This window comes from Saccopteryx leptura, chromosome 7, assembly GCF_036850995.1.
Source record: "Saccopteryx leptura isolate mSacLep1 chromosome 7, mSacLep1_pri_phased_curated, whole genome shotgun sequence".
Classification (NCBI taxonomy): Eukaryota; Metazoa; Chordata; class Mammalia; order Chiroptera; family Emballonuridae; genus Saccopteryx; species Saccopteryx leptura.
The window spans coordinates 60,155,287-60,174,811 of record NC_089509.1 but is presented as its reverse complement, the minus strand read 5'-3'; the positions used below and the strand labels follow the sequence as shown (position 1 = coordinate 60,174,811).

Here is a 19,525-nt window from a genome sequence, read left to right as displayed (position 1 = left end):
CTACATTCACCCATATCATATACTGTACCTTTCCTCTTAGTGTAACAGGTGAATTGCCCTTGCCAAGGCCAAACCTTGCACTTTAAATTTGCTTCCCTTTTTAATGTAGGACTGTGATCCTGCTGTCATGACCTCTCTTTTCTGTATCATGTCTCCTCTCTATTGATTTGTTCTCATGACCATATGGACATGTTACTGCTCAATATTTGTTGAATGAATGGGTAAGCAATGCCACAAATCTCCTTGTCCACACCTTATATGTACCATTATCCGCTTGCCTGATTCCCCCCCAAGGCTAAATTTAGAAAAGTAGAAATTACTGAGTCAAAGGGTATACATATTTTAAAAACTTTTTTACTTGTTAGTAAGCTGCCTCCTTAACCAAAACATATTGTTAAAATTTGTTTAAGCCCTGGCCGGTTGGCCTGGTGTGTGGAAGTCCTGGGTTCAATTTCCAGCCAGGGCACACAAGAGAAGCACCTATCTGCTTCTCTACCCTTCCTTCTCTCCTTCCTCTCTATCTCTCTCTTCCCGTCCTGCAGCCAGGGCTCCACTGGAGCAAAGTTGACCCGGCTGCTGAGGATGGCTCCATGACCTCCATCCACCTCAGGCACTAGAATGGCTCCACTTGCAACAGAGCAATGGTCCAGATGGGCAGAGCATCGCCCCCTGGTGGGCTTGCTGGGTGGATCCTAGTCAGGCACATGTGGAGTCTGTCTCTCTGCCTCCCTGCTTCTCACTTCAAAAAAATAAAAAAATTGTTTATTTTTATGGCTTTAACATTTTTTTTTAATTTTCTATTTTTTTTTATTATTATTATTATTTTTTTTTTTGTATTTTTTCTGAAGCTAGAAACGGGGAGAGACAGTCAGACAGACTCCCGCATGCGCCTGACCGGGAACCACCCGGCACGCCCACCAGGGGGCGACGCTCTGCCCCTCCGGGGCGTCGCTCTGTTGTGACCAGAGCCACTCTAGCGCCTGGGGCAGAGGCCAAGGAGCCATCCTCAGCGCCCGGGCCATCTTTGCTCCAGTGGAGCCTCGGCTGTGGGAGGGGAAGAGAGAGACAGAGAGGAAGGAGAGGGGGAGGGGTGGAGAAGCAGATAGGTGTTTCTCCTGTGTGCCCTGGCCGGGAATCGAACCCGGGACCTCTGCAGGCCAGGCCGACGCTCTACCACTGAGCCAACCGGCCAGGGCTGTTTATGGCTTTAACATTTATTATGACCACCTCTTAAATACTTTTACCATTTTAGGTTTGTGTTTTATCCCAGATTGCCAGGATCAAATGATGTATGATAGAATTCTAGTGTACTTGCAATTTCATATTTTAATATTCTGTCAGGGCTAGATACTCTAATAGAAAAGGGTCCCCTAAAGTTTTGTGTTCACAGAGTATTGAGACTTAGAATATCACAGAAGTTGTATTACTGTCTTTAAGAAAGAGATTTTAGCTATTATACTACATCTTGCTCTCTTATCTGAGGAATAATACATTTGCTAGAGGTGTTTTCTTTTAGATTGCTGCCCCAGTCAGAGGTCAAGTACTATGGTAACTACACTTTTACTATATTGAAGAAACAGCACTAATACACACATGCACGCACACACACCCTCCAACATTTGTACATTTGTACTCTGATTATATGGCTGAATTTCTGAGGCTGGATCTAAAGCTGAGTAGTTGGTTTTACATACATGTTCCCAGAATTTTGTAGTCAAAATACAGGCATAGCTATTGATAAGAATAAAAATGGACACATTTTATAATTACAGTGTTAAATGTTGTGTCCCATATTTATAACATATTTATAACAAGGTATATTTTATTATGGAATCTTTAGATTTTTTCCCTTCATTGAGAGAAATGTTTCTGCTATTGTTAATTAGCTAGTAACTCCTGTTTTCAATATGTTTCAATTACAGTATGTTGCTTGATTATATGTTATAAAATAAGCTTAAGTTTACCCCAGGCTGCTAAAATCAGAAGTTGTATATTAACCTATTTTTAGGAACAAGTTTCTTATATATTTTGGGAGTGAAGGGGAAGATAAAAGTAAAAAATAAAGATATATCTAGATATTTTCTCTTTCTTTAAACTTTCTCAGCAAATTAATCTTTCAGTTTTGGTTCTCATTGACCAACTTATAAAATAAATTTAGATATCTCTCCAGAATGTTTCAGGAACATGGAGATTTTGAATTATAGCCATCACTACTGTCTAATATGTAATTGATAGCAAACATTTATTAAGTACCTACAATTTCAGATGTAAAGCCCTAAGGATTGGGTTAGTAAAATGCATAATATATCTGTCCTTAAAAAGTTCAGTCAAATGGGATAATTAAGATAAATAATGGAATTCATAACTCAGAATTAGTCAAGTGAATCTGCTTTGTATTCCAAAGGGTATGTTGTTTTACCAAGTTTATAATAATGTTACTACTGTATTGTCAGACCATCCCATATGAGCCTCTGTTTGTTTTACAGATAATTGAGTAAAAATATTTGTAGGCTTCATAATTATCGATAGTGAAGAGGTTTTAAGTATTCCTAAGTTAAGATAGGGTGCCTATGAGAGAGCCTTATGGCCAAAAAAGATATATTTGAATATCCAGCATGTGGGCATGAGTTTGAAATATTTAATAAACTGAACTCAAATTTTATGAAAAATGCTCATGAATAACTATTTTGGGAAGTTTCTGTTTATTTAAATCTTGATGTATTGTAATAACAGCCAGCATTTCTTTTCACGTTGGTGTCAAACTGTAGCCGTTAAATTGTACTTTGAGAATTTGGGGTATTAATGAGAATTTCACTAGTAAGTCTTTTTTCTAATTCCCTTGATTTTATTTTAGCCCCCTGGATGTGATTAAAATATACTACTGTTAAATAACAAAATTTCAACCAAGTAAAATTTAAAGGTCTAATTAGCTTTGTTAAATGATTCATGAATCAGGCAGCATCTCATCTAGCAAATAGAAAGGTGCTGCACCACACTGTAGAAAAGGAGATGTTTTTAAAGGTGGAAAGAGGTAGAAAAAGTTATTAGCAAAGAATGCATTATTTCAGGCATGGTTGCCCTTGAAAAGGAAACAGAAGGGGCCTGTTGGGTGGATTATCTCTCTATTGCTGACCAGGTAATTCCATATTGACTAGTTAAGGACACCTTCTTGGGAAGCTGAAACTACAATTAGGTTAAGTCTTAAATCTTGGTTTGCAAATGTGGGGCCTAGCTCCATTTTGGGCCTGTTGTCTCCTTTTTAACATTACCTACAATTAAAAACAGAAACTGTGTGCGTGTGCGTGTGTGCCTGTGTGTGTGTAGAATATGGAATGTAACTAATATATAACATATCAATAACTTTTTTATTCTTTTAACTTAAGCATTATCCTTAATTTAAGTTATATAGCTCAGATCATAAACTAAACGAATCCAAAATATGGCAAGTAAAGCTTAATGTTATGGCTTCTTTTTTACTCTATTCTTCTATATTTTCAGGTGGAAGTAGAAATTTTGAAAGTAAGGCGATAGACCCTAGAAGGGAAGTTTAGTGTTGCTGTCTTTGAAATAATTGTTAAATTTCTTATTTTTCCTTTAAAAAATTGTACTAGTTCTCAGAGGTCAGGAGTCTATCTAGTTTGTACCAGTTTGAGGGAACTGGTACAAACTAGATAGACTCGATTCTACAACAAAATAATTTTGCTATCATCTTTTTTTATGATTAGATGTTTAAACCAAGCATAAAGCTTAAGATATTAGGCACAAAATAAAATATATATGTTTTTGATTGGAAATACACTTATTTTATAGGTTCAAATAAAGACAGCCAGACCAATCAGTGGTGCAGTGGATAGAGCGTTGGACTGGGACACAGAGGACTCAGGTTCGAGATCCCGAGGTTGCCAGCTTGAGCGTGGGCTCATCTGGCTTGAGTGCAGGCTCACCAGCTTGAGCATGAGGTCTCAAACTTAAGCATGGGATCATAGACATGACCCCATGGTCACTGGCTTGAGCCCAAGGTCGCTGGCTTGAGTAAGGGGTCACTCGCTCTATTGCAGGCCCCCCCCTTCAAGGCACATAGGAGAAAGCAGTCAGTGAACAACTAAGGTGCCCCAATGAAGAATTGATGCTTCTCTTCTCTCTCCATTCCTGTCTGTCTGTCCCTATCTGTCTCTCTGTCTGTCACAACAACAATTAGCTGGCACAATTGATACAAAGTAATAACAGTTTGAGCATATAAAGTGTGTGTATATCTGTGTCTCTGTAATTGTGTCTTAAGGAAGTAGAGTTAGTATTAAAGTTTTTCTTGCTCATGAAATGATTGAATTTAGATCTTACTTTTTCCACTGAGGCTTTGTGACTGCTGTTTGTTTATGGTGCTTTTTTTGTGGAAGGAGGTGGATTCATAAATTAAAATTGGCGTAGGTCAGCAATCATTAACTATATAAAGACACTAGGTGGTCTCGTTTAGAAAATCATATATTTCCATGTTCTATTTTGTATTTGAGGTTATGTAAAAATAGTTAATATTTATGTTCTGATAGTTAAAAAAATTATCATCTGCTTTAATTGATTTAGTGATTTAGAGATTATAGTTTTCTTGTTTACCAGAGTATAGTTCATTCTTAAAGTTAATTTAGCTCTTCACTGGGAACTGTATTTTGATTTGATTAGTAATATGCCACTAAACATCTGTAAGAAATACGGAAATAAAAACCTGTTATATGTATAACTGAAAATTATTTATTTAATGAATTATTGCACATAGTTGAATTGTCCAGTATGGAAGGGTTTGGTTAAAAACTTAAGTGCATTTATTAGCAGTTGAAATGTACATCTTTTTTATGTGATTGAACCCAATGTTTTAAAGAAAGAGGGTTAGTATAATATTATATATAATATTTTGAAGCCATTAGAGAATTAAGTGGATTAGGGAAAAATCAAAGACTTTTTGTAAATCAAGATTTTTTTTTTAAAGTCTGCCTTTCCCTCTTAATTGGTATTAATTTCCTGAGGAATTGTTATTTTCTGATTAAGCATATGAGGGTTTGCCCAAAATTAAGTGATCCAAATAAACTTGATTTTATTAAACTGACTTTATCAAGTCTGTTGCCATTGGTTTATGGTTTCTGGCTTTTGCAGTAGAGAATAATAGTGCACTTAAATTTGACTTATGCTGACTTTTAAGAAACATATTTGTTCCAAGCAGTCTAAGAAACTCAGAGATCTATGTTAATATTCAGAATTCATATTTTCCGTGAACAGAAGGTTGTGAAAAAATGGTACATGGTGTGTTTTCATTGCCTGTTGAAGACTTTCATGCAGTTAAAATAAGCATTTTGATGGTGGTTGAATTAAGAGTTTTTGTCAGTCTCTTCTCATCATGGATGATTAGACTAAAACGTCTGCTTGTCTTGACTTGAGATCACCACAGCTTCAGATAACATGCTTTGTGATTGAAGGTCGAAATATTTTGAATTCTAATAGGCTGCCAGATGAATTGCTTGAAATAGACTGTAAAATTTCAAGGCTTCCTTTTCCATCTGCTGTGAAAAGAACCATTGGGAATGGTTGAGCTTGATGATCATAGAATTACTGGATGGTGATTCTAAAACCCTCAAAGGGAAGTTGCTATGGAGATCTAGTTCCAAACTGTGAAATGATTCACCTTTGAAAGGCTGCAGGGTCTGAGAAGCTGAACACATCATTGTTCAGGTGGTCATTGGTTAGGAAATTGCTGGTGCCTGTGTAATCAGCACTCCTGTGGTAGTTAACGATCTAAAAAGGTTTGTTCCGAACGATGTGGGACAACAGCAACATGCATAAGATGGCTTCTTTCAATCATGATTTGCTCAGCCTGGTGCTTGTAAAAATACTAAATAGCACAGAGCTGAACTGCTTCATTGAGGAAATATTTTGGAAAACAATTTTGCCTTGATGAGTTTTACATCTGAAACAAAATGATTCCTTTTGAAAATAAAGTTGTTACAAAAGCATGCTTTGCTTTCTTTTAATATCCCGCCCATGTGCCCCCCCTCCCTTTGTGATAAGAAGCTCTATTTCTCTAGGTCTAGGGCCTTACTTTGGTGAAATGTTCAGTTTTTAATATCTTAAGTACTATGGTAAGAGCCTCTTTGCATACCCACAGGGTCACTTAAGAAGTTTAGAAAAGCTCCAAAATCATAGGGGAGGGAATCTGAGAAAGTTCCTAAGTCAATAGGAGTTATCATTGTTCCCCCTCTAAGAAATTATTCCCCTCAAATTTTTATTATTCATTCTTTGTGACAATAGATATTTTAACTAGATAGTTTTTACAATTTTTCTTCTACTGTTTTTACTAACTTGAAATATTATTGCCTTTCATTTTTTTTTCTAAAAACCTGAGACCAGAATAATTTTTGGAATTTGAAATGAATTGATGGCAAATCATTGTAAACTGCTATTTTCCCATATTAAAATTTCAAAATTGGTGAAATTCAGTCTTAATTTCCTAAGAGCTTATAATGTTGAGCTTCAGTAATGAAGTGTTAAACTATTAAAGATAATTTTATATATCAAGTTTTTCTAAATATGGAATTTCCCCCAAACATTATTGAGCTATAATTTACATGCTGTAAAGTCACCCATTTTTAATATACAGTTTGATGAATTTTCTTTATAGTTATATATCCACTATCACAGTCAATAAATAGTGTTTTAATCATCCTAAGTGCTTCCTCATATTCTTTTGAAGTCAGTCCCCTCCCCCAGTCTGATTCTCCGGCAACTACTGTTGGGCAAATGAGTTTGTCAAATTTGTATTTTTTGACTTTGTGCACTTTTAGTGTTAAAAAAAGGTGCTAGGCAGCACCAGGTATGTGATCTGTGAAATTGCAAATTACCTTCCTGCTTGGGAAAGGCCATTGTCTTGCAAATGTTTGCTGGAGGAGAGGTTTTTGTGCCAGAAAATATTGAGAGAGAGAGAGAGAGAGAGAGAGAGAGAATGCAGAATGCTGAAGAAGAAGCCAGTGTGTGCAGAAAGTTTGAAGATATGCAGATGGGGAACCAGAGCTGAGGGGCTTGTGTGAGCTCCGCTGAGACTAGTAGGGCCTTTGATTCTAGGAGAAACCAGAGAAAATTCTCCTGGTTGTAGAACTGGATAATGTGTCAGGGCTGTGTGAGTTCTGACTCAATGAAGAGGGAAGTGTTTTCCCTGTGTGTTTGCTCGTTGGCCAGTGCTAGACTTGAATAAAGGAATGGTCCACCATTTTTTGACTCCATTGTTTCTTTACCGTCTGTCCGAATCAATGGGAACCTGAATGTGAATGGCCACGGTGGCGGCAGCCCTTGGCCTTACAAACCACTAACCTGCTTTCTGTCATTTATAGCTTTGTCATTTTTAGAATTTCAGAGAGTATCATATGGTATGTATGTAGTTTTTTTGTGTTTGACTTTTTTTTGACCTAGCATAATGATTTTGAAATTCATCCATATTGTGTGTATTAATATTTTATCCCTTCTTATTGCCTTGCAGTCTTTAATAGTATGGATATCACAGTTTGTTTATCCAATCATTGTTGACAGACATTTGAATTTCAAATTTACTTATGAATAGTTGTGTACAAATCTTTGTGTGAATATGCTTCTTGGGGGGAGACAGATTCAAAAGTGGGATTGCTGGAGCATATGGTGTGTTTAGCTTTATAAAACACTGCCATATATTGTTTTCCAAAATGGCTGTAAAATTTTTATTTCTCACCAGCACTATGTAAGTTCCAGGTACTCCACCTCTAGGTACTCCACCTCCTCTCCAACACTTAATGTTGTCAGTTGTTTATTTTATTTTTTTATGATTTTATGTATTGATTTTAGAGAAGAGAGAGAGAGAAAGGCAGGTGTGGGGTGGAGGAACAGGAAGCATTAATTCATTGTTGCCTCTTGTATATGCCCTTGACTGGGCAAACTGTGGGTTTCGAACTGGCAACCTCAGTGTTCCAGCTTGAGGTTTCATCCACAGTGCCACCACAGGCCAGGCTCATTGTAGCTTTAGTTTCTGTTTTTCAGATGATTAGCAATGAGCATCTTTTCATGTGCTAACTTGCGATCTGTTTATCTTCTTTGGTGAATTGTCTTTTCAAGTCTTTTGCCTATACTTAATTGGATTGTTTGACTTTTTTTGAGCTAAAAGACTTCTTTATATATTCTGGATACAAGTTCTTTATGAAATATATATTATGTGAAATTTTCTCCCAGACTGTCACTTTCCTTTTTGTTTTCCTGATTATGTTTTTTCAAAGAGCAAAAGTTTTTCATTACGATGCTTATTTTATCATTTTCCTCAGTGGTTCAATGATTTTTGTGCCCTTGTAAAGAAATTTTTACCCTATTCAGTGTCACAAAGCTTTTCTTTTATTAAAGTTTAATAACGTTAACTTTCACATTTAGGTCTGCATTCATTTCTAGTTAATTTTGCATGTGGTATGAGATAAGGGGCAAAAGTTAATTTTCTTCCACACAGATAGCTAGTTATTTCAGAATCATTTGTTGAAAAGAATATCTTTTTCTCCCATTGAATTAACTTAGCATCTTGTCAAAAGTCAATTTACTACATTTCAGGGACACAAATGTAGGTCTATTTTTGGACTCGATTCCTTTCCTTTGGTCTATTTGGCTATTATTCTGCCAGTACTGTACTGCACTATCTTGATTCCTGTTACTTTAGTTAGTCTTGAAATCAGATAGCATAGGTCTTCCACTTTTGTCATTTTTCAAGATTGTTTTGGTTTTTCTAGGTTTTATGTATAAATTTTAGACTCAGCGTATCAATGTTTTACAACGTAAAAAAGGAAAAAGACTACTGAGATTTTATTGATTTTTTATTTTGTTTTGAAACTACTGGTGGAAACTACCAATCCATGTAATGTGGTAAATCTTTCAATTTATGTAGGTCTTATCTCAACAGTGTTTTGTAGGTTATAGTGTATAGGTTCTGTACCTATTTTGTTAAATTTATCCCAAAGTATTTAATATTTATTCTGCTACTGTGAATGATAATGTAAGTTCTTTGTATTTTTTTAAATAGATTGAAGAAATTATTTTCTATTCCTAATTGACTGAGGAGTTTTATCCTAACTTGATATTGAATTTTATCAAATGTATTTAATTTTCACATATTGAAATGATCATATAGTCTTTATTATGGTACTAATATGGTAAATTACATAGATTGATTTTTAGATGACAGTCATTATCAAGATAAATTCACTTTGTTGTGATGACTAATTGTTTTACATTATGTTTTACTTGATTTGCTAATATTTTAGAAAGTGATTCTTGCATCTGTGTTAATAAGGAATTATCAGTTCTGTGGTTTTCTTCTCTTGTGATCTTTGTCTCGTTTGGATATGAGCCTTGTAAATTGAATTGGGAAGCATTTCCTCCTTGGTTTTCTGAAAGAATTTGTGGAGAATTGGTGGTACCTCTCCCCTAAATGTTTGATAGAATTTACCTGTGAAGTCGTCTGAGCCTGGAATTTCCTCTCCTCTCCTCCCTCTCTCCCCTCCCCCTTCCCCTCCCCTCCCCTCCCCCTTCCCCTCCCCTCCCCTCCCCTCCCCTGCCCTCCCTCCCTCCCTCCCTCCCTCCCTCCCTCCCTCCCTTCCTTCCTTCCTTCCTTCCTTCCTTCCTTCCTTCCTTCCTTCCTTCCTTCCTTCCTTCCATCTCCTTCCTTCCATCTCCTTCCCTCCCTCCCTTCCTCCCTCTCTCCCTCTCTCTCTCTCTTTTGATTGATTTTAAAGAATGGAAAAAAAGAAATGCATTCCTTTGTTATTCCACTTAGTTGTGCATTCATTGACCACTTTCCATATGTGCCCTAACTGGGGATCAAATGCACAACCTTGGTGTTTTGTGTCAATGCTCTGCCTAACTGTGCTAACTAGCCAGGGCAAGCCTGAAGTTTTCTATGTGGCAGGTTTTTATTTTAAATTCAGTTTCTTTAATTGATATAGGGCTATTCACACTTTGTTCTTGGTTTAGTTTTAGTGATTTGTGTCTTTATTATTCATCTATGCTGTCAAATTTATTGGCATATAGTTGCTAATTATAGTCTTTTATTATATGTTTAATGACCTACTATCTGTAATGATGTCCTGTCTTTCATTCCTGATACTGGAGTGAAATGTAATATTTATCTTTTTTCTTTTCTTGATCAGCCTATCTAGATCAGCCTGCCAATCTTACCAATCTTTTCAAAGGACCATTGGTTTCATTTTTCTTTGTTCATCTCCTATTTAACCAGTTTCTTCTTATTTATATATTCATTGTTTCCTTCTTCCTATTTGGTTTTAATTTGCTTCATCTCTACCAGTTTCTTCTGGTGAAAACTCAGATCATTACTTTTAGACCTTTTCTAATGCTATCATTTAAAGTTACAAACTTTCCTCTTAAGTACTGCATGAGCTACATCCCACACATTTTGAAACGTATTTTTATTACCATTTAAAAATATTTTATTTTTCTTGTGATTTCTTCATTGCCGCCTTCATTAATTCTTAAGAAGTATGTGTTTGTAAATGTTTGGGGTTTACCTAGTATTCTAATTGTTTTTGATTTCACATTTAATTCCTTTGTGGTCAGGGATAATACTCTGTGATTTTAGTCTTTTTAAATTAATGAAACTTATTTTTTAATTCAGTGAATTGTCTGGGCCCAAGAAACTACATAATATTGAAAAGAATGTGTATTCTATTACTATTAGGTATAGTGTTCTATAAATATGATTTTAGTCAAGATGATAGATAACATTTTTCATATCTTCTAAGTCTTTACAGGTTTTAATTGTCTAGTTCTCTCAATTTAGTAGAGAGGGGTTTTAAATCTCCAACACTTAATTTTGGAATTGTCTGTTTAATCCTTGAATCTGTCAATTTTAGCTTTCTAGATCTTGCTGTTGTAAGGCACATATACCTATGAATATTATACTTTCCTGATACATTTATTTTTTCTCATTATAGAATAGCTTTCTATTTCTGGTAATACTTTTTATTTTGAAATCAACTTTATCTGGCATTAATATAGCTACTATATCTATCTAATGTTTATTCTTCTTCATGCATTTACTCTCAACCTATAAATATGACTTTATATTTTATTTTATTTTATTTTTTATTTTTTATTTTTTTGTATTTTTCTGAAGCTAGAAACGGGGAGAGACAGATAGACTCCTGCAGGCGCACGACCGGGATCCACCTGGCACGCCCACCAGGGGGCGATGCTCTGCCCCTCCAGGGCGTCGCTCTGCCGCAACCAGAGCCACTCTAGTGCCTGGGGCAGAGGCCAAGGAGCCATCCCCAGCGCCCGGGCCATCTTTGCTCCATTGGAGCCTTGGCTGCCGGAGGGGAAGAGAGAGACAGAGAGGAAGGAGAGGGGGAGGGGTGGAGAAGCAGATGGGCGCTTCTCCTGTGTGCCCTGGCCGGGAATCGAACCCGGGACTTCTGCAGACCAGGCCGACGCTCTACCACTGAGCCAACCGGCCATGTCTTTATATTTTAAATACATTTCTTGAGCAACATATAGTTGAGCTCTATTTTTTAAAACTGATTTTTAGAGTCCTGGCTGGATGGCTCACTTGGCTGGAGCATTGTCTTGCAATGCAGAGGTGACTGGTTCAGTCCTTGGCTGGGGCACATACAGAAACAGATTAATGCTTCTGTCTCCCCCTTACTCCTTTCCTCTCTCTGTATTCAATAAAAATAAAAAAAAATTAAAAATAGAAAAAAATAAAGACAAAAAAAGGCAACAGAGAATAATTAAAAAAAAACAAAAAAACCTGATTTTTAGAAAGACAAGGGGAGAGAAAGAAGCAAAAGAGTAGCATAAGAATACCCTCTGAAACTTCTTTTAAATTTATTTTTATATTTTAAAATTTGTTATTTAGGCCTGACCAGGTGGTAGCACAGTGGATAGAGCGTTAGACTGGGACGTAGAGGACCCAGTTCAGAACCCGGAGGTTGCTAGATTGAGCAAGCAGGCTCACCAGCTTGAGCCCAAGGTTGCCGGCTAGAGCAAGGGGTCACTCGGTCTGCTCTAGACCTTGGTCAAGGCACATATGAGAAAACAATCAATGAACAACTAAGGTGCTGTAACGAAGAATTGATGCTTCTCATCTCTCTCCTTCCTGTCTGTCTGTCCCTATCTGTCCCTCTCTCTGTCTCTCTCTGTCTCTGTCACACAAAAAAACCCACATTTGTTTTTTAGTTTAGAAAATTAAATTTAAGAGGGTGACTTTGACCAATAAGAGTATATAGATTTCAGGTAAACATTTCTTTTTTTAAAATTATTTTTATTTATTTATTCATTTTAGAGAAGGGAGGGGGGAAGCAGGAAGCATCAACTCCCATATGTGCCTTGACCGGGTAAGCCCAGGGTTTTGAACTGGCGACCTCAGCATTCCAGGTCAAAGCTTGATCCACTGTGCCACCACAGGTCAGGCACTAAACATTTCTATAGCATTTGAACTGTTGGTTATGTTGTATATTCATCACCCAAAGTCAAATCATTTTCCATCACCTTATATTTGTCCCTCTTTACACATTCCCCCCACCCCTTCCTCTTTCCCCAATCCCCCATCCTACTTCCTTACATCCCCCTTCCCCTGGTAACCACCACACTTTTATCTATGTTCATGAGTCTCAATTTTATATCCCACCTATGTGAGAAATCATCAAGTTCTTAGCTTTTTCTGATTTACTTATTTCACTCAGTATAATGTTCTCAAGGTCCATCCATGTTGTCGTAAATGTTTCTTATGGCTGAGGAGTATAGTATTACATTGTATATATGTACCACATCTTCTTTATCCAATCCTCTATCAAGGGGCAATTTGGTTGTTTCCATGTCTTTCTTGGCCACTGTGAATAATGCTGCAATGAACATGGGGTGCATGTGTCTTTATGTACCAATGTTTTTGAGTTTTGGGGGTAGATACCCAGTAGAAGGATTGCTGGGTCATATGGTAGTTTTATTCTTAGTTTTTTCAGGAACCACCATACTTTCTTCCATAATGGTTGTACTAATTTGCATTCCCGCCAGCAGTGAATGAAGGTTTCCTTTTCTCCACAGCCTCTCCAACCCTTGTTATTATCTGTCTTGTTGATAATAGCCAATTTAACGGGTGTGAGGTGGTATCTCATTGTAGTTTTTATTTGCATTTCTCTAATAGCTAGTGAAGATGAGCATCTTTTCATATATACCTGTTGGCCATTTGTATGTCCTCATGGGAGAAGTGTCTGTTCAGGTCCCTTCCCCATTTTTTAACTGGATTGTTTACTAGTTTGTTGCTGAGCTTTGGAGTTCTTTATATATTTTGAATATTAACCCCTTATTGGAGCCGTTGTTTGCAAATATATCTCCTATTTAGTTGGCTGCCTATTTGTTTTGTCAGTTTCTTTTGCTGTGCAGAAGCTTTTCAGTTTGATATAGTCCCATTCATTTATTTTTGCCTTTACAGTGGTACCTTGAGATACAAACAGACCAACATACAAATTTTTTAAGATATGAGCTGCAACTTGGTCCATATTTTTGTTCGAGATCCCAGCGAAATTCTGAGATACGAGTTGTGATTCGGGAAGCTGCCGCTAGTTGGCGCTTTGGTGCACAGGTGCAGTATCGGCAGTTTAATGTACAAGTTGACTGACTTACGAGCTCGGTTACAGAACGAATTAAATTCGTATCTCAAGGTACCACTGTACTTACCTTGCCTTTTGGAGAGGAAGAGAGGAGAGAGTTGTACTCTATTTTTTAAAATTAATTTAAATCACACCTTTTAAAGTGCATCGTTTAATGTACTTATCGGTAGGTTTTCATTTGTGTTTTTATATTTATGTTCAATTTGTTGCTTTCTGGTTTTTTTCTCTGCATTTTTGATTATTTGGTGACTTTTGTTTTCTTTTTTTGAAAATAAGTTTTTTTTAAATTATAGTTGACATAGACTATTGTATTACTTTCAGGTGTGCAATGCAGTGGTTGGACATTTATATAATTTAGGAAGTGATCACTCCAATAAATAAAGTGCCCATCTGATACCATACATAATCATTACAATTCAGGGTAGGGTAAAAGTAGATTTACAGTTGTTTGTATGGAAAATAATATAGTAATTAAATAATTCTAATAGAATACATTGTTTTATGTACTCACAACTGTAAACCTTTTGCCCCACCCTGTATTATTGTGCTGGGGCAATATTCTCTGTGCTGTACTTCACATCTTAATGACTGTTTTGTAACTACCAATTTGTATTTATTAATCCTTTCACTTTTTCACCTCAACCCCTTTCCCATGTAGCAACCATCAAAATCTGTATCTAAGGCTGTTTCTTTTGTGCTTGTTCATTAATTTTGTTTCCCTTAGAATTCACATATAAATGAAATCATCTGGCATTTGTCTTTCTCTGTCTAAATTATTTCACCCAGCACAATGCCCTCTAGATCCATCCATGTTGTTGCAGAGGTCAAGATCTCATTCCTTTTTATATCTGAGTCATATTCCATTGTATATATGCACCACTTCTTTTTTATCCATTCATCTGTTTTTATTGATGGACACTGAGATTGCATCCAAATCTTGGCCATTGTAAATAATGCTTCAGTGAACATCTGTCTTTTTGATTTAATGTTTTGGGTTTTTTATGTTGTTGTTGTTTTTATAAATACCCAGAATGGAGTATCTTTTTCCATTTCTTTACTTTCGGTCTGTATCTTTTGATCTGGTGAGTCTCTTGTAGACAGTATATGTAGGGATCTTGTTTCGTTATTCATTCAGCCATCGTACGTCTTTTGATTGGAGCATTTAATTCACTTGCATTTAAAGTAATTGTTGATATGTACTTATCACCATTTTATTATTTATTTTGATATTTTTCTTCTTCTTAAAGAATACCCTTTAACATTGTATGTAAGACTGGTTTGGTGGTAATGAACACCTTTAGATTTTTTTTTGTCTGGGAAGCTCTTTACCTGTCCTTTGAGTCTAAATGATAGCTTTGCAGGGTATAATAATCTTGTTTGCATATCCTTGCTTTTCTTCATTTTGAATATTTCTTGCCAGTACCTTCTGACCTGCAAAGTTTTTGTTGAGAAATCAACTGATAGTATTATGGGAGCTTCCTTGTAGGTAACTAATTGCTTTTCTCTTGTTGCTTTTAAGATTCCTTCTTTGTCTTTAACTTTGACATTTTAATAACAATGTGTCTTGATGTGGGCCTTTTGGGGTTCATCTTATTTGGGACTCTGCACTTTATGGGCTTGTATGTCTATTTCTTTCTCCAAGTTAGGGAAGTTTTTCAATATTATTTTTCACATAGGTTTTCAATTCATTACTCTCTTTTTTCTCCTTCTGGCATTTTTGCAATACAAATGTTGATATGTTTGAAGTTATCCTAGAGGCTCCTTAAACTATCCTCATTTTCTTGGGTTCTTTTTTTCTTTTTGCTGTTATTATTGGGTGTTTTTTGCTTCCTTATCTTCCAAATTTCTATTTGATCCTCTGCTTCATCTAACTCTACTGTTGATTCTCTGTAATGTATTCTTCATTACAGTTGTTGTATCCTTCATTTCTGACTGGTTCTTTTTTAATAGTTTAATAGTTTTGCTTTAAAGACTATTTTTGCTGTATATAACATTTTTAGTTGACAGATTTTTGTTTTTCTCTATACATTTAAAAAATGTTGCACTCTCTTCTGGCCTTCTCAGTTTCAGATGAGAAGTCAGCCATTAATTGAAACATTTTCTTTTGCTGTTTTCAAGACTTGTTCTTCACTTTTTTTTTTAAACTGATAAGAACAGATACTACACTTGATCTTAGCCAAAAGGCTGAGAAGTGATTTTTTTTTTTTTAATTCACTGAGAGGAGGGGAGGCAAAAAGACAGACTCTGGCCTAGGCGCGTACTGATACCCACCTGGCAAGCCCACTAGTGGGCTATGCTTTTCCCATCTGGGGCATTGAGCATCGAGTTCTTTTTAGTGTCTTCTTACCTTCTGAGGCATGGGCCATGGAGCCATCCTCAGTGCCTGGGGCCAACTCCAGTTGAGCCATGGCTGCAGGATGGGAAGAGAGAGAGAAAGAGAAGCAAGAGGGGGAAAGGTGGAGAAGCAGATGGAGACTTCTCCTGTGTTCTCTGACTGCGAATCAAACCTGGGACATCCATATGCTGGGCTGATGCTCTACCACTGAGCCAAGTTGGCTAGGGCCTCACTTTTTTTTTTTTAACAGGAGAAAATTAAGTTTAATACATGTGCTTGGGGAAGTTGCATAAGCATGAAAATTCTAAAGACAATGTGGCAACAGTAGGTATATATGTTATTTTAGACAAAGCATAAAAAGTATAGGGGAATAGGGTCTTAGATTTCAGAAGTGAGAATAAACAATTTGCAGGTATTTGAAGAAGAGGAGAAATTCTTGCTAGGTGACTCTGGAACAGTGGGACAAGTGGGTATCTAGTACATATGCTTCTGCTTTCTTGGAGTCTTCCTGTCTAATGCTAAGGTTAAGGTTCCCTTCCTGAAGCAGGTTTTCTTCATATGAACCTCTTAGGCAGGAAAGAAGAAAGAGTCAGAAGTTCTTTCTGAATCGTTTTATTTCTTAATAACCAGCTAAAAATCAAAGACAGCTTTAGGTTGGCAAAACTTCGGTCCCTTTATTATCCAGAAATGGAAAGAAGCTACTACTATACACTAGGTCCAAAGGTAAAAAGCCAGCACTTTCTAAGATGGTCATGTCCTTGGTGTAGTCAAATGAGTTTGACCCCATTATCTGAGAATGCATGTGTTTATGCACGGAAATGTGTTGGAATTTTTTTCTCTTGGTTTGACTTCTTGAGGGTCCTATCAGTGTAGTAATAGGTTCTGATGGTCAAAAAGCCTATGCTTTTATATTTTGGAGGAGTGATCAGGAATGAAGTTCCCAACTGCCTGGACTAACCTAATTCAGACTTAGGGGAAGAACTGCTTGGTTTTACATTCCTAAGCAGTTACTGTTCATGATTTCCAGGGCCATGACTTGGTTCTTGGCTTAAGACCCATCTTTACAGAGCAGAGGGAGAGCAAGCCATTTTAAGATTAACCCTAACATTATCTCTTTCATGTATGTGCCTAGCAGGGAGGAATCACAAAACAATGTTTTGAGGACCTGGACAGAAAAATCACTCTGGTCCTCTGAATGCAACAACTGTTTGACATTTATGTCTTCCTCTGCGATTGTGTCTGCCACTGAGTGTATCTTTGCCTGGACTTCTTCGAATTTATTCATGGTGTTTACTGAACTTCTTCGTTCTATAAATTCTTGTCTTACCATAATTAGGGCACAGTTTTATTCATTAATTTCCAAATATTTTTTTCTGCTTCATCTCTTTCCCCTCTCCTCCTTAGGATTCCAGTTACTTGTATGTTGGACCATTTGGACCATTTTGTATTGTCTAATTGTCCCTGAAGCTCTGTTCATTTTTGTTCACTCTCATTATTTATTTATTTATTTATTTATTTATTTATTTATTTATTTATTTTTATTCATTTTAGAGGAGACAGAGAGAGAGAGGGAGGGAGAGAGGGAGAGAGAAGGAGGGGAGGAGCAGGAAGCAAAAACTCCCATATGTGCCTTGACCAGGCAAAGCCCAGGGTTTTGAACTGGCAACTTCAATGTTCCAGGTCGATGCTTTATCCACTGCGCCACCACTGGTCAGGCCACTCTCAATTTTTAGCGTTGTTCAGACTAGATAGTATGTATCAATTTATCTAAAATTTGCCTTATCTTTTCTTTTTTTAAGTCGGAGTTGGGCAAACAGAGACATACTCTGGCATGCTCCCCAACAGGGATCCACCTGGCAACCCCTGTCTGGGGTGGGTGCTTGAATCAACTGAGCTACTTTTAGTGCCTGAGGCTGATGCACTTGGACCAACCCAGCTATCCTCAGTACCTGGGGCCAATGCTTGGAACAACTGAGCCACTGGCAATGGGAGGGGAAAAGAGAGAAGGGGGAGAGGGAGGGGGAGCGATGCAGATGGTTGCTTCTCTTGTGTGCCCTGACTGGGAATTGAACCCGTGATGTCTCGTCTGTATGCCAGTCTGATGCTCTATCCACTGAGCCAACTGTACAGGGCCTAGTTACCTTAATCTTTATTTAGTGTTTTTTTACCTTTTTTTTTTTTTTTTTTTTTTTTTTTTTTTTAGTGAGAGAGACAGACTTCTGCATGCACCCTGACCAGGATCTACCCAGCAAGCCCACCAGGGGGTGATGCTCTGCCCATCTGGGGCCCTTGCTCTGTTGCAATCGGAGCCATTTTTTAGCGCCTTAGGCAGAAGCCATGGAACCATTGTCAGCGCCCAGGGCCAACTCACTTCAATCGAGCCATGGCTGCAACAGGAGAGGAGAAAAGAGAGACAGAAAGAGAGAGAGAGAAGCAAGAGGGAGAGGGGTGGAGAAGCAGATGGGCACTTCTCCTGTGTGCCCTGACTGGGCTTCGAACCTGGGACATCCACACGCTGGGCTGATGCTCTACCACTAAGCCAACTGGCCAGGGCCTATTTTGTTTCTTATGTTTCTGCAGTTTGGTTTATTTTTAGATATTGTGATTTTTAGTTCTAAATTTCCTTTTTTAAAATATTTTATTGATTTTAGAGAGACAGGAAGGTTAGAAATAGAAAGAGAGAGAGAGAGAGAGAGAGACAGAAACATTGATCTGTTTCTGTATGTGCCTTGACCAGGGATCGAGCTGGCAACCTTTGCACATTAGAACAATGTTCTAACTAACCAAGCTATCTGGCCAGTGCTGAAGATAGTTTTAATACGTAGTCGCTTGAAAAGTTTCCTTGGGTACTTCTAACATCTGAGTTATCTCAGTTTAGTCATGTTCTCTCTTTTTCTTTTTTTTTTTTAAGTGACAGAGACAGGCAGGTAGGGAGAGAGATGAGAAGCATCAACTTGTAGTTGTGGCACTTTAGTTGCTCTTTGATTACTTCTCATACATGCCTTGACTGGGGGATTCCAGCCGAGCCATGACCCCTTGCTCAAGCCAGTGACTTTTGGGTCAAGTGATCAACCATGGGATCATGTCAGTGATCCTGCACTCAAGCTGGGTGAGCCCACGTTCAAGCTGGCGACCTCGAGGTTTTGGACCTGGGACCTCAAGTAGATGCTCTATCCACTGCACCACCATTGGTCAGGCTTGTGTTCTCTTTTTTCTTTAACAGTGTTTGATTTTCCTTAGGTAATTTTGGATTATATCATGGACATGATGAATGTTAAATAGTGATTTTTGGATTCTGTGTTTTTCTCTGATATGTAGTGTTTCTTTTGACTTAGTAGGCAATTGGACTTGAACTGCAAACTCCGTTTCTTAGTTGACAGCTTCAGTGTCACTTCAGGTATTTTTTGTCTAACCAGTGTGCTTTGAGTCTGCCCTGCTCATGTATGGTTCTGGCATCAAAGAGTTGTTTGTTGTGATTTTGGTGATTCCCCCTATTTTTCTTGCTATTTCCTGTTGCTTTGCATTCTTT

General features: G+C 37.4%; 1 protein-coding gene and 1 pseudogene across 1 annotated transcript in view; one reads left to right on the top strand and one right to left on the bottom strand.

Annotated features, from left to right (window-relative positions):
* The window catches only part of OLA1 (Obg like ATPase 1), a 195,380-nt gene that overhangs the window by 72,467 nt on the left and 103,388 nt on the right, over positions 1-19,525 (top strand). The window lies entirely within an intron of this gene.
* LOC136379147 (U2 spliceosomal RNA) lies at positions 15,734-15,857 on the bottom strand (annotated as a pseudogene).